This window comes from Apis mellifera, linkage group LG6 (assembly GCF_003254395.2).
Source record: "Apis mellifera strain DH4 linkage group LG6, Amel_HAv3.1, whole genome shotgun sequence".
NCBI classification, from domain to species: Eukaryota; Metazoa; Arthropoda; class Insecta; order Hymenoptera; family Apidae; genus Apis; species Apis mellifera.
Genome location: NC_037643.1, coordinates 15000148 through 15014555, shown reverse-complemented (window position 1 = coordinate 15014555; position 14408 = coordinate 15000148). Strand labels below are relative to the sequence as shown.

The 14408-nt window shown below is 33.8% G+C and overlaps 1 long non-coding RNA gene across 4 annotated transcripts; it reads right to left on the bottom strand.

Moving 5' to 3' along the window:
* Positions 1-1124: 1124 nt before the first annotated feature.
* LOC107964594 lies at positions 1125-14331 on the bottom strand. 4 transcript variants are annotated; one of them, XR_003304943.1, is made up of 4 exons: positions 12948-14331; positions 10659-11060; positions 10221-10296; positions 3035-3601 (listed from the first exon to the last, which is right to left on the bottom strand). It is a non-coding gene; the product is annotated as an uncharacterized LOC107964594 (long non-coding RNA). The 4 variants fall into 4 exon arrangements; XR_003304941.1 differs by lacking the exons at positions 10659-11060; positions 12948-14331 and adding an exon at positions 1125-2757 and having other exon boundaries at positions 3405-3601; positions 10221-10649; XR_003304942.1 differs by lacking the exons at positions 3035-3601; positions 10659-11060; positions 12948-14331 and adding an exon at positions 1125-2757 and having other exon boundaries at positions 10221-10649.
* Positions 14332-14408: the final 77 nt, after the last annotated feature.

Here is a 14408-nt window from a genome sequence, read left to right as displayed (position 1 = left end):
ATTAAACAAATATAAAAATCACTTCCTCTATTCTATTTTGAATAAATTCGATACTAAAAAAAATTATATATATATATATATCACGATCATAAAGTTCCTTCTCGCCGAACGAAATATACGCGAAAGATAACGAAAATTCGCAAAATTCGATACAAAACATCGTTATCATTTCGAGCGCACTTAACCAGATATTTTAAACGAGCCTCTCCTCCTCCCCACTCTCCCCTCTCCGTCCTCTCCGCCCCCCCCCACTCTTCCTCCCCACGCGTCCTTAAAAGTTGCCGGCCGGACTTCTTGTTAGAACTTCCTACTCTTAGAAGATTTCCCACACACGTGTTGTACACGTACGTTTGTCGTACGAAACTAATCAAAAGTTTTCACGGTGCATGAATCCGGCATGTATCCGAGAAAGACGCGTGGAAGTCGCCATTGTCAGTCGATTCGCTTCCCTGATCTCATTTGTTCGGAACTGGAAAAACTCTTTCAATTTCGATCGTAAATTACGGCCCCGTCCGCATTCGGGCTACGTGCCGCAACGTTGGAAACCCCCGAGAATGTAACCAAAGAACACGAAACTCTTGCCCGCCCCTCCAGAAATCGAATTATACGGGTAATCAGAAAGTTAAAACCGCAGTCTATTTCCCCGCCGCAAGAAACGATCGAATAGTCGTCGAATTATTAGACCGTTTTGAATCGTGGCCTAATTAACTTGGCTGGAACGAGGTGAATGGTTATTATTTTGTTGAATTTCCCTTTCGAAAAGGATTCGAGTTAAAATCCGAAGAGATTGTGAAGATTTTTATCGGATAGTTACCGTCCGATGGTAATTTTAATATATTTATCGAAATAGACAGCATTGAAAGTTTCGTCAATTTATGCACGCACCAAAGCAAAAAAAAAAAATTTAATTTTCTCGTTACTGGACGAAGAACTGGAAAGAATAGAAGATTAAATGTAGTGATTGAAAAAAAATTATTATTAATCGATGATATTATATCGATACCGAGGATGAAATTCGTCCGAGACGAATTGGGACGAATCTATCCGCTATGTCAATCCACGTATTCAGAGGTATACTTGTATCTCAGGTTTGTGCTCGAGACTAATGAAAAAACTTTGTTCCACAAAAAAAAAAAAAAAAAGGTTGCTTCGAAGGGAACGAAGCGCGTCTGTTTATTTCGTGCCAAGGACGTTCCTCCCGAAAGTGGCGGTGTTGCATGCATCGTGTGCATGTGGCTTTTAATGCGGTATTTCGGCCGCTGGATTTTAACGAAGCTGCCATATTCGAATATACAGCTTTCGATATAATTTCTCACCTCGACTACCTTTTGTTTTCCTTTCATCATTGAAAGGCTCGATTAAATAAATGATACGTGAAATACATCGTTCAATTTTTAATTTTGTATTACATGGTACTTTTGGAACACGCGAAAAGAGTATTGCTATCACGAATTCGTCCGACGAGTGAAACGTGGTTGGAGAGTATCTCTAACGAGGTTCTAAGGACATTGCTAGGCATTGATATCACGACCTTTCTTTCTTTTGCTCGTTTCTTTTTCCAAGCTTGTGCTCTTGTGTATTATTCTTAATTGAAGATGCGCGCGAAAAATATGTTGACACTAGTGAGAATTATTCGATATTTTTAACGAAGTATATTCTATTTTTTTTTTTTTTTTTTTTTGAGAGAGATTTTACGAATTTTGTTACACGAGAGAGGATAATTAAAACGGAAGGGGATTAGAGCGTAAACGTTAATAAAAAAATCAAATCTTTTCATAATATGAAAATATGAAAGTGGATATTCATGAAGATAAGACAAGGATATCTAATAATATTGTTTTATTTATTTAACGTATTAGTTTTTTGAACATTTCTAATGGAATTCGAGATATACGTTAAAATGAAAAATTAATGGATAATAAGTATTTATAAAGGATATAAAATTACACTTAACACCTTTTTTCAATACATCGACTTATCCCTATATTCAACGCCTCCTCGTGTTAACTAAATAAATTACGAGAATCTGCATTCTCGACAAATCCTATTCCTATATTTACAGTAAAAAACGTAGGCTTTTCCATTATTTTTCCCGCGCAACAATAGAAAATCCTCATTTTTCCATTTCTCGAAATTAATCGAAAACCCCTTCAAACTATCTCACCTTCTTTCATCCTATTTTACCTTTGATATCCTTTCAAGAATCGGATCTCAATTCATCCTAACTTAACATCGCGGAGAGGAAATATCACGAATGCGCGGTAGAATAGAAACAATCGAAGAAAGCGGTCGGTTACTTACCGGCCGGCCAGTTCCAGTCTTCCCTTTTTCGCAACCACAGTTTCTCCGATGAAAGAGATATATATATATACTTTTGGGCAAAAAAGAAGAAGAAGAAGAAAATTCCGGATGGTTCGGTCTTTCAGGGGGAAAAATGTCGCGATTTCAGTGTTCCCGAGTGGAACAGTGGAGGAGACTATTCGTTTCGGTTTTCGTTCGAGGAAAAGAAGAGCCAGAGAGGGGGGAGGGAATGTAGATCGTTAAGTCGGCGAGGTGTAGAGTAGAGAAGACGTAACGAAGGGAGAATAAGCGAAAGAGGCACGCACACGTATAGGCACGCGCAAGAACACACACACACACACAATCTTGGTAATGGGAAGAGCGCAAAAAATGGCGTGAATGGCGGATTCAAGCGGAGGCCTGGCCTCGTCAAGCTTGGCTGTCGTCTCGTCCCGCTGCCAGAGGCTCGCCGCGATTCTGTAATTAAAAACGTAGAAACGTAGACGGAAATTGTTGACGTTGAAGGCATCATCGCAGTTTTTTTTTTCTTATTCTTTTCCGTCCATTTTATACAGCCTATACATACCACCAATCTTTCTCGACGCACAAGTGTCTTACGAGTCCTGTCTATCTGAATTCCTATACCGCGGAAAATTTTTTTTTTTTCTTTCATTGGAATCCTGAAGATATATCTGTATTTTTATTATTATTCGAATTTATTTTAAAAATTGAGGGATTCCAAGGGAGGATATTCTTTTTTTTTTTTTTTTTTTTAGAAGTGATTTGTCACGCGTTTGATGATTAATCCAAGGCAGTGAATTGGGTAAACGCGTTAGGCTCGACGGTTCGAAATCATTGATATAATTTCGTAATTTCAATTCTCGTAAAAAATGATCATAAAAAATCCACGACACGAATGATCGTTGGGATAAAGAATAAATCATCGGAGGATTTTATAAAAATAAAGAAAGAGAGATTTTAAAAAATTCCTAAATTTAAAACAACGAATAAATTGAGGCGATAAGGGGACTTAAACTTTTAGCAGACTAAAGTTAACAATGAGAAAAGTTCAAGCCCTCGAATAAATCCCTGGATCGTTTTAAAATCCAAAGACTGTTCCGCACCTAGTTCCACCGTTTTTTTTTTTATTTTCCTTCCCCCCTCCATCGGATTCTGCCGAGTCTGTGGAATCTCGTGGGATCGATATCATATCGAGCTTCTCAAAGGGAAAATTCGCGCGTCTCAATGTTTCCTTCGTGTTGCGCTCCATCGAAGACGATGATTGCATTTTCCTTAGGCGTAAAAAAAAAAATTCTTCCTCCTAAATATTTAAATATTATATATTATTAATTGAAAATTTTTAATTTTATTTACGCACAAAATATTTGTGTTTTGGAAAAATCGATTCGATTTCTTCGAGAAAATAATTCACATTGATTAAAAATTTGAATTTTTTATTTGTACATAAAGTGTCAAAAATAATTAAACGTAAAAAAAAAAAAGATGGACGGCCTCCTTCCTCCTAAATATTTAAATATTATATATTATTAATTGAAAATTTCTAATTTTATTTACGCACAAAGTATTTAAGTGTTTTGGAAAAATCGATTTCGATTTCTTCGACAAAATAATTCACATTGATTAAAAATTTGAATTTTTTATTTGTACATAAAGTGTCAAAAATAATTAAACGTAAAAAAAAAAAAAAGATGGACGGCCTTCTTTCTCCTAAATATTTAAATATTATATATTATTAATTGAAAATTTCTAATTTTATTTACGCACAAATTATTCGTGTTTTGGAAAAATCGATTCGATTTCTTCGACAAAATAATTCACATTGATTAAAAATTTGAATTTTTTATTTGTACATAAAGTGTCAAAAATAATTAAACGTAAAAAAAAAAAGATGGACGGCCTCCTTCCTCCTAAATATTTAAATATTATATATTATTAATTGAAAATTTTTAATTTTATTTACACATTCGTGTTTTGGAAAAATCGATTCGATTTCTTCGACAAAATAATTCACATTGATTAAAAATTTGAATTTTTTATTTGTACATAAAGTGTCAAAAATAATTAAACGTAAAAAAAAAAAAGATGGACGGCCTCCTTCCTCCTAAATATTTAAATATTATATATTATTAATTGAAAATTTCTAATTTTATTTACGCACAAATTATTCGTGTTTTGGAAAAATCGATTCGATTTCTTCGACAAAATAATTCACATTGATTAAAAATTTGAATTTTTTATTTGTACATAAAGTGTCAAAAATAATTAAACGTAAAAAAAAAAAGATGGACGGCCTCCTTCCTCCTAAATATTTAAATATTATATATTATTAATTGAAAATTTTTAATTTTATTTACACATTCGTGTTTTGGAAAAATCGATTCGATTTCTTCGACAAAATAATTCACATTGATTAAAAATTTGAATTTTTTATTTGTACATAAAGTGTCAAAAATAATTAAACGTAAAAAAAAAAAAGATGGACGGCCTCCTTCCTCCTAAATATTTAAATATTATATATTATTAATTGAAAATTTTTAATTTTATTTACGCACAAAATATTCGTGTTTTGGAAAAATCGATTCGATTTCTTCGAGAAAATAATTCATATTGATTAAAAATTTGAATTTTTTATTTATACATAAAGTGTCAAAAATAATTAAACGTAAAAAAAAAAAAGATGGACGGCCTCCTTCCTCCTAAATATTTAAATATTATACATTATTAATTGAAAATTTTTAATTTTATTTACGCACAAAGTATTTAAATGTTTTGGAAAAATCGATTCGATTTTTTCGACAAAATAATTCATATTGATTAAAAATTTGAATTTTTTATTTGTACATGAAGTGTCAAAAATAATTAAACGTAAAAAAAAGAAAAAGATGGACGGTCTCCTTCCTCCTAAATATTTAAATATTGTACATTATTAATTGAAAATTTTTAATTTTATTTACACATTCGTGTTTTGGAAAAATCGATTCGATTTCTTCGAGAAAATAATTCATATTGATTAAAAATTTGAATTTTTTATTTGTACATAAATAATTAAATGTAAAAAAAAAAAAGATGGACGGCCTCCTTCCTCCTAAATATTTAAATATTATATATTATTAATTGAAAATTTTTAATTTTATTTACACATTCGTGTTTTGGAAAAATCGATTCGATTTCTTCGACAAAATAATTCACATTGATTAAAAATTTGAATTTTTTATTTGTACATAAAGTGTCAAAAATAATTAAACGTAAAAAAAAAAAAGATGGACGGCCTCCTTCCTCCTAAATATTTAAATATTATATATTATTAATTGAAAATTTCTAATTTTATTTACGCACAAAGTATTTAAGTGTTTTGGAAAAATCGATTCGATTTTTTCGAGAAAATAATTCATATCGATTAAAAATTTGAATTTTTTATTTCTTACATAAAGTGTCAAAAATAAATCGAAATATTCGAAGTAGAGGAATCGTTCGAAGATCGATTTGCTTTCGACTGGATTTCTTCGACAAAATGAGCTGTCAACTCCTTTTTCTTTTTTTCGTCGAATTACCTGGACACAATGCGAAATACAGCCCTTTGACCGAGTCACGGAAACGGCAGAGCGACGTCTTTGATGGGACGATAAGTCGGAAATGACGCGGTTTCCTTCTTTTTAAAAACGTTCTCTCAACGTCCCCCCCCCTGCCCCCTCCCCTTCCGCTCCCTCGATGCACATTTCCGTCAATTGAACTGCACGCGTAACTTTTTCTTATCTCTCCACGCGTGTATTTAAAAACGTATGAAGAAATCGTACACCGATCGATATTTCTATTCGTACATTCTCGAAGACCGGTTTTAAACGAGGTAAGAAGTTCCGACGAGAAGGGATTAAAAGCGTTTAAGCGTGCTTTATCAAGCTCCACGCGTTCGTGAATGTCGAAAGTTTTCATCTCGGGGGAGTAGCGGTGTGTATTTATAGCTGACCCGTATATTTCATTTAACCGAAACTATCGACGCTTTGTTGCGCGGGGCGACGGGGTTTAATGAAGCCTCACCCGTTGCACCTTTGTTCCCAGCGAAGGGGTGTAATGGGTGGGGACCGAGAGGGACGACGAAGAGCGAACGATGTCCGAGATAATCCCGTGATTGCCCTCAGGCACCAATTACCAACCCTCGACACGGGCCGTGCGGGATTGCTCAAGATTGCTCTCTTTCGAATTTTTCTATCCCTTTTTTCCCTCACCGAACCGTTCGATTATTAAAATTATCGCGAAAAAGTTCGAGACGATCGACGATTCTTGGAATTTTAGATCGAATATTTATTTATTTTATTTTATATGTTGTACAATTAAGGGAAGAGAGGTTTTTTTTTTTTTTGTAAAAAATGGTTGCATTATGATTTTATTGTTATTGCTATTGGCTCCCATGGACGTGCCATTAATGAGCCCTTTGATGTTGCCGACTGCAATTACGCCGTTAATTAACCGGCTGGCTGCCGTATTTTCAGAAAATGTCGTAGAAATCGTTATCTGCTCACGGGTTGTTTCTACATTTTTTTTTTTATAATTGAAATTAAAAATTAAAAATTTTTTCAATCCTCTGATCGAATAAAAATTGATCACCTTTACCGGGTGATTAATATAACGATAATATAATTTACGAACGAAAATGAAACAACGAATCGAACAAACTTCGCAACCGCGTAGCCTTGATTATTTATGGACCTAGAAATAGCTCTCTTCGAAGGAGGAATGCTCGAACGTCAAGTCAGTTGGAAAGTTAATAACTCGCAGGATTAAGAAGCATGATGCCGGTGAAAAAGGGGAGGGGGGAAAAAAAAACTCGAATCTTCAATATTCATTAGGAATTTCAACGCGTCGAAATAATTTACGAGGGCAAAAACTTTCGAGAAAATCCGATTCGTTGATCTAGCTTTTAAGCACCGTGTACGAGAATATCAAATAATTAAACGATACGAATAAACGGTTTGAATAATTGCTATCGTATAGACACAGACACAGATTTTGCTTGGAAAAACAATACAAAATAAAACAGCTTCGAAGAAGATATATATTTCCAGGTTCTTCGAATTCAGGAGTTGCGATAGAAAGAATATCGGTGTTCGGTAAGTGAGGCGTGATATTGAGGATTTCTACTCTGCTGTAACAGCAGAAACACTCGTATGATATTTGCGCTCTATCTTTTTCGTAGCAGGATTCTATTTTTTTTTTTTTTTTTGGATCCATTGTATCCATCCATTTCTCACGAAATAATCCTTTCATCTTCGTATTGTATCACATTAAAGAAATTGTTCGCTCATTAATTGATTCGAGTTTGCACGCTGTATAATCCATGCACGGTGTAGACGTTGCATATAGTTTCAATATTGCGCAGCTATCTTGTAGAAGATTAGAGCAGTAAACTCGGAAGGAAGACGCATGCGCAGAGACATTGTGACAGGCCGCAACTATACGAGCAAACTTGTTCGGCCAGCGCAATGTTCAGCTGACTGTGTGCATCGAATGATGCGAGTTGTGCAATGTTTGTTCCAATGTACTAACAAAAGCGACTGCGAATCGCGAATTATCGATGAAATTTACGGCTGGTTTGCTCGAACGATCGATCGATTAATCAGCATCGCGCTGACGTACCTTTCAATTACTTTCAAAATCACTTTCCGCGACTCTCTCTATTACCTAATCTTATTTCATGAATTTCGATTGTATAACAGATTAAACGTGTTACAATTATTCTTTAAGTTGATTAAGTAAAAATTATTTCAATACCGAATTAATATGAATAGAAATACGAAAGATCAATTAATAATTATCACGATACGATCTGAAACTCGAAAATTTTAAGAATATCAAAATTATCGAAATTAACGAGCAGAAAGAAAGCGAAAAAAGATCGAGAGACGAGAAACCACGTACCTCGCCTCTTTGTTTCGTTAATTCGAACCGTGGTCGTAGATAAAACCGAGGTTGCCAGTTCTAAACTCGACCGTTGCTCACAGCCGTTATGTCAGACCGTGAGCGACAAGGAAAAGAAGATAGAGAGAGCGAGATAGAGAGACAGAGGGAAAGAGTGAGAGAATTATAACTATGAGAGGTGAGACGAAGCAAGCTGTACAAGGCCTAGGACGTTGTTACGCCCTCGGCAACCTATTCAAACTTTTCTCTCTCCTTACGACGAACGTGCGCCAATCATTACCGAATGCTTTTCTCCTTTCCCTTACACCTATATATATCTACATTTCTCTTTTGGCTTGGCCTCTGCCTTTTCTGCTTTGACTTTCGCGGTTTCCTCCACGTCCTAGCAATCTTCTTGCCCCTATTGTCAAAGTTATGCCTCTCCCCTCCTCCTTTAACGCATTTCTCTGTCTATTCTACGTTTTTTAACGACACGTTCGCGTGAATTTTTGTTCGAGTAATATATTTTTTTATCACTTTTATTATCGTTCAAGGATTTAATTTTCGACCCAAGAGAATTTATTCTATTGATGTTAAGATATCGATTTTTTTTTTTATAGATAAAAGTTTTATAAAAAATTTAAACATTCTTTCCTCGTGATATTGCTATCTAATCAAAAGTTTCGTATTCACAATCGATAAAATTAAATCGTAATAAATCGAGACGATGCGTTGCTTTATCTCAAGGTTATCGATTTTGTTCGTGATGGAACAACGCTCTGTTAAAGATCAAAATAAGTTTTGAAATTGCAAACGTAGATACAAGTTCAACAATTATTTTTAACAAAAACTTTTGTTGAAAATTTGTTAAAAGTTGTTAAAACGAGAAAGGAAGAAAAATTGAAAAAGAATATAATGGAAATATAAAAATACTCGGAATAAATTTATGAAATTGCAGCGTATTTATTTTATTTGTCCCGTTATAGTTCAAAATATATGTATTCGTGTGAAATAAAAAGTAATGTGACTAACTTGTGTAGAAAAGGCAGCGAAAAATTTTTACCCATTGAATAAACATTTATATTTGACATGCAATATTTAAAAATTTTAAAACTTCAACAAGTAAATCCGAACTTCGTTTGTATATTTATCTTCCGCATCGAATCGATAAATTGTTCATTTTTATTTATATTCCATTTCAAATTTCATGCCGCACGTTTCATTAGAATTTTTCAAAAATTCCAATCTTTATATCTTCTTATCATATTCTTCGATTATTAAATTACAAACTTAAAAAAGGAAAACAATTGTTGAATATAAATTTTTCTTATTTTCAATTTATTTTTAATCCAATATCACCGTCGATAAAGAAGTTCATCGTTTTATTGCACGATAATTACAAAATTAGAAAGAAAAATAATCCTATTGTTGGGTACGAATTTTTCTTATTTTCAATTTATTTTTAATCCAATATCACCGTCGATAAAGAAGTTCATCGTTTTATTGCACGATAATAGTCAGCGAAAGATGCAAATAGATAGACAGATAAGAGCGTTCCCCGAATCGTATATATTCGAAGGAGGCCAATAGATCAAGGCAAATGTGTTGAACCGATGAAAAAGAATGGAATATATATATATATATATATATATATATACCCAACTCGTCGATGCTCGAGTGCTCGGTCGATAGATCACGCATCTAAGTGCGCTAAATGTCTCTTTCTCTCGTACGTCGGCTATTATGCCGCAACTGCACCATTTTGGAATACACCGATTCGTAAATTCAACGCTGTGATCAGCAGAAATACACTACACTCGAATACGAGATCGTATCGTTATTTCCGTGAATCGAATATTCACGTTAATTTTTCCATTTACTGAAAATTCACTTTTTTTTTTTTTTTTTTAATATAATGGAAATAAATATTTACAATTTCAGAAAATTCTTTCCTTTCATTCCAATTCTATTTATTCTCAAATATTAGATAATCAGGGAATTAAGAATGGAAAAAAAATTTTTCTTACCTTAAAATAAAGATGGTTGATTGTCGCGAAGAAATCACTCGATTAAACGCGCATATGATCCGTATTCTCGATCATTCTAAATTTTAAAATTCTATTTTAAAGTTAATATACTCGTGGAACGTATAAATCAAATAAAAATAAATTTCGCGAAGATTATAAAGATTAATCTTGGAGGAATTCGAAACAAATGCAAAAACGCCAATCTTTAAAACGCCGAGGCTTTATTTATTAAGTTACGAGCAATTGAAGTTCGCGTTAGATAAAGCGAAACGGAGATAAAATACGACGGTGTTGTAACAGAGACAGAATGCAAACTTCATTTAATTATAGCTTGATAAATAATATCGATATTTTTGTAGATGTTTCACGAATTAACGTTAACGTTGTATACATTATATTAGAATAAGATTAAAAAAAAAATTAAATTTAAAACATTACCGTATCGATCGAAATATTAATTACGCGTTGCACGTAAATATCTTGAAACTATTTAATACAGATTTCAAAGCTGATCGAATCAATTACACCGACGCGTGCCAAGTCAATTTAATCGCTTATGGAAAGTTTACGAGATTGTTACGCTCTAGCCAACCGCAATATTTACTTTGGAAATTTCACCAGCGTATTCGTTGATCGTAAGCACACGTGATCTTACAATTAGTTTACTGCGACTGCGCAGCTAATGTTCCAAGAGGTCTCGGTTACGTGTATACTCTATAGTACAGTATATGTAAGCGAGTATACATAGCAGTATACTAACATATCTTATCCACTAGATGTAACGTATCTATTTATTCTTACATCGATGCTATTAACGTCAATACGAGAAGAGAGGAAAAACTAAATATAGAAAGTACGAAATTAATATTTCATACACACAGATTTTTTTATCTTCTTTTCCATAATCCATAATAAATTTCTTCTATATAATACAACGTAATATATCAGCTTTTTGAAAATTTCGCGAAGGTTATATTTAAAATTATAATATTAAAAAGTCGAATCGATCAAACTTATCTCTAACTCTAGGTTATATATGTACATATGTAATGTATGGAAATGTTAATGTATTTTCGACGCTGAATTTTTCTCTTTTCTTTTTCCAGCATAAACGAGCATCTTGAAAAAAATTTTTTTTTTATAAATATCGTTAACAATCTGCATTTTTTCAAATTCACGAAAATTCGCAAAAATTTCGTCTCTGCAATATATCGTCTAATAATAATTTTCATTGTGTTTTTTTTTTCAAATTAAGCAATTCTTTCTTTGGAGAGAAAAAAAAAAAAAAAAGAAAGTGACGAAGGTAGATGCCTTCGAAAGAGCCAGATTACCGATGGAGGGTTAAGTACTTTCGCTGGGAACGAATACTACTAATGGCAGAAACAATTACTTTTCCGTTTGCCACCGAGGAATACCGAGGCAGGGATCTTTTTTATCTTTTTCGCTATCCCGGAAATGTAACGCGAGACGGGGAGAAATCTCGCGAGAAACCGTTTCACCGAGAAGGAGTTATTTGTGTGTGCCTGGGACACGTGACAGTGGCAATCTCGAAATGAAACGCAAAAGGTACAAATTGCAAGAATAATTGTTCCGTCTACTTTGTTCCCCCCCCCCCCCCCTCCCGATTCTTAAAACGGGATCGTTACAAAAGTATTGCTTACTTTTCGTGGCGGGGACGAGGGACGTGGGATGAGTAAGAGGGGAGGGGAGTATGTTTTTCTCACGTAATTAGCCACTTCGAGCAAGAAATGTACTCTGGGTAGGAAAAAAAAGGAAATGGTTCTGTCGGGAACACGAAAAGAGCGTTTTTGCCCGGGGAGAGAGAGAGAGAGAAAGGGGGAAATAATTAACCTTACTTTTTTAACCATCGTATATAAACACCTCTTGTTTCTTAAACTCTTCTGTTCGAGATTTTCAACAACTGAGAGAGCGAAACGGGCTACCAGATAACGGGGAGAAAAGATAATGGGAGAAAAAAAAAAAAAATGGAAAAAGAGTATCTAACTGTAAAATATGTAATTTTCCGAGATAATTGTACATCTTTCATAGAGAAATCGATGAAATGATAAATCCAAATTTTGCAAATATTTTGAAATAATAATTTCTTTAAAAATGAAAATTTTAAATCGTCAATCTTCTTCACGTTTCGATTTTTAGTTTCTTTTTCCTCCCATTATTATTGTGTTATTAAGTATAATGTATATTTTTAAATCTAACGTTGTAAATCTATCCGGATAGATATTTTATCTTAACAATGGAAGCGCGAATAACCGCAGGAGGCAACTATCATCATCCGTTTCAAATACGTGACCACAATGTAAACTCTTCAATGTCGAAACTTGGTCTAGATTGGACAAATTTTAGGAATTTAGCCCAGAGCTATACGTCGCTCTATAGCTATAGAAGGAAACGAGATTACCGGCTCAGCCTTTGATTAGTACCCGTCGAGATTGTTTCTGATCGATAGTTGAATCGCACCTTCGAATTTTAATTTTACACAATATCTTAGTAGTTGTATAGAATCTATTATCGTTATATATCGTAACTATAATTGCATTTATATATTTATTCTTCGAGTTAGATGTACGACGTTGCTGCGTTATTCGATAAAAAAAAAATGCGTAAAAAAAAAAAGAAATATGAACGAAAATATTACCTATTCTCCTTTAGAAAGAATCTGGAGATTGCACTGGTAGGACATGTGAAAAGTAAGAAAAGTATTCATACCTGGTACAGGGGTATGGTTCTGGATAGAAACTTTTACCGGCCGAGTCCATGTTAAGCGGAAGTAGAGCAACGAAACGAAAAGTAGAGCAGTTCCCGGGGAAGAATAGTTCTCAAAGAAATATCTATGTAATACATGACTTTGCTTTAAATTGCACAAAGGTCCCTTTAGCGATATAACATTTGGCGTGAATATGCGTACTTTTCGCCACTGCGATCTGTAATACACTACGATTCTCTTTGAAAAATATGTACAAAGAGGAGGAGTCCCTGGAACGTATGAATGTAATCAAGGACATCTCGTGACAAGTGATCACACTACGTATATATAAACTTTTTAGATATTGCGAATTTTCTTTTTTTCTATATCTACATTACAAAAATACAGGTAGGTAACCGTAACGAGCGACATAACATAACCTAACATAACCTATTTAATTTTTCCTTTCGATCTTCCTTGCATTTTCGATATAATTTGATACGATTCGTTTCCATTTATATTTTTCGATTTAAATGCACCTCGATTTTCGAGTATTTTTCAAATTTGAAAAAATGTCTTAACGTCTCGCTAAAAAAAAGAATCGAATGAAGGTTTCACAGGATGATAAATAAGAACGATAGTAACATTTCAGGAGGAGAAATTCGAGATGAAACGCGAAGAAACGGGGATTGCAACGATTCTCACCAACATCATCGTACCGTTAACCTAACCTAAGAAACTTCGTAATTTGTTCGCCTGTTGAAAATGTATCGCGTAAGATTTACAAACATCAAGATACAAGCACGAACGTGTACAACGAGAAACAAGATTACCTTCTAATAAGATTTATATAACTACAAGTCTGTTCACCCGCGGTACGATACACCATGGAAAATTCTTATTTTACAATGAGAGCACCGAGAGTGATTTGCATAGAACGAGTTGCGCCGTCCCTTTTTCTCGTTAATGTTAATCGCGTCTTGCTCGATGAACACGCTCGATCGCAAGAGACACGGAACTGCATCAACGGCTATTTATCGTTTACACGTTACGATAAGTAGTTGGACCGCCTCGGGTTTTCCAGCCAACGGAAACTAATTTATAAACTTTCCAATAACAAACGAACTTTCTAACTCGTTCCTTCCTCGAACATGTAAAAGCGTTATAATAGATAGAAATAAATACACGCACGTTACGCGTGATAAATCTTCCCTAGGAACTTTCGTATTAGAATTAAATTTTTTTGCAACGTCGATACGGATGAATACACGTATACCGACGAGTTCGTCGAAATAATTATTTTGAACGAAGAAATAATCTCGATCATCATATTCGAATATAAAACGAATAATTTATTTGGTTTATGCATAATATTTTATGCAAATTTTTCTCAATGGAATTTTAATGGGGGGGGAAAAAAAAAAAAAAAAGGAGAAGAAACAGTAGAAAAATGAATAATTCATCAAAGCATGAATTCGAATAAT